Here is a 2,035-nt window from a genome sequence, read left to right as displayed (position 1 = left end):
ATGCTACCTAAGTCCCCAAATTGGTGTTAGTCTAACTCTGCAGAACTACAAATGGGAGAATTTTCCCAAACAAGCAGAGCTGACCCCATTTTCATCCTGTCATCGCTGACTGTGGTGAATGCTAAAGGGGCTTGTTAGTTCAGCCACTGATTTGCTCCATTTTGCTTATTCACTCTCCTTAGTTGAACTTGTGCTGTTTTCTCTAGGTCCTAGCTGACTCCATGATTTATTTGTGGTCATTTCTATATAATTCTTGCTAAAACAGTGTTGGCAAGCATCACCCATTGTTTTCTAAGAACACTCTTTACCTACAGAACAGAGTCCAAATGGCTTAGCTTTGCACTCCAGGCTGCATTCAAATGTTTCCCTTCATATGTGCCTGAAGCTGCAGCCAAACCAGTCCATTGGGCAGGCCTCAAGACTTCTTTCCCCCAACCCTTTGTACATGCTGTTTATTCTGCTTGAAATCATTAGTATTAATAGTTAATTTTAAGTTCTACCCATTTTTCAAGTTTCACCTCCTTCAAGAGATCTGTAAGGGCTATCTCTTAAGTTTAGTTTTGTGATTATATAACCTAAGGGATTTATTTGAAAAAGGCAAAACAGATTCTAATCTTGGCTGAGGTGTCTTTTGCAGGTATTTTTTCTTCTCTTGAAAACAGTCAAAGACAAACATTCAAATCTTTTGGTTTAAAAAGTATCAAGAGCTATGAAGTAACATTGTATTGGTCAGGAGAGCCATCTGGAAGAGTGTTCTGATTGAGTAACTTGTCATTAGTCTAGCCAACAGTAGCTAGACCTCCTTAGGAGGAAGAAAGCCAGTTAACAGTACTTGCGATATAACTGCTTTAGGGCAGGCAATAGAACATTAGTGAGCAGTTGTTTTTTTCTCCGTAAGATGGAAGTCAAGGAGGCAGGGACATTTTTGAAGGTCACGGTCTGGGTTGCTGCAGTGGCATTATTTACATTTCAAAAAGGATGATACTACTCTGGCTCTCCCATAGATACATAATTCTAAAGCCTGAACAAAGAGTCTCATTTTTTAGTTTTGGCTTTGGTGTTCTCTCTAATGCTTTCTTTCAATTCAAGACAGATGTCTTGAGGACATTTGAAAAAATGGCTCCAGTGGGAAGCCATACTCTCAATCTGGTCATTGCCAGCAAGTTCACATTCCATCTTAAATCCTGTTAAGCCTGCAATTTTGTAGACACCTCTTATTACTGTTCCGGTTAAAAGTATGGAAGCAGTGGTTGCTCTTGTAGTTTGGAGACTTCAGAATGGATCTCTCCTTCAGCTTTGATTGCAGACCTCAGGAAGAGAACACTATTAAAGCTCTGTTCCCTTAATTTCAGTTTGAAGACTTGTTAGCTCTGGTCTGCGTTTATTTCTCCCTCATAGGTTTTGCTAAAAGTGACAAGAAAGAGCCAACACATGGATCATTATGAATATACCAAGCATTTTCCCTAGCACTGAAGTCTCTATAAGCACATGGACAGTCTTCCCAAATATAGAGGCAAGAACTTGACCCAGTATGTTGCTATTCCATTATAAGGGTCACCAGCTTTCCAGCTTGTTTGCCTCTACTAAGCCATGACACATTTTGGCTTAAGGTCCTGGTAGCACTCCACTTTCAGGTACCAGTTTCTATATCAGCTAAGATTTTATTTGGCTATTTAAAAGAAAAATCCAACTAAAAAGTGTGCTGTGGTTTGAATGTGTCCCCCCAAAATGCATATATTGGAAACTTCCTCCTCAATGTAACAGTGTTGGGAGGTGGAGCCTAATGAAAGGTGATTAGGCCAGGAGGGCAGAGTGAATGGCATAATGCCGTTATTGTGGGAGTGAGTTAGCTATAAAGGGGGAGTTTGGCCCCCTTTTACTTTCTCTCTCACCATTTCTTGCCCTTCTGCCTTCCACCATGAGATGATTGTTAGGGTGTGAAGTCTGTACGTGGGAGAGAAAAAATTCTCAGAGTCTAGAATAGAAAGAAGTACCAAGTTTATTTTACTCTTTCTCCAAAGAGAAAGAGGGCACA

This window comes from Propithecus coquereli, unplaced genomic scaffold (assembly GCF_000956105.1).
Source record: "Propithecus coquereli isolate 6110/MARCELLA unplaced genomic scaffold, Pcoq_1.0 Scaffold127, whole genome shotgun sequence".
Classification (NCBI taxonomy): Eukaryota; Metazoa; Chordata; class Mammalia; order Primates; family Indriidae; genus Propithecus; species Propithecus coquereli.
The sequence above is the reverse complement of the archived record's forward strand: the minus strand, read 5'-3'. Positions refer to the sequence as shown.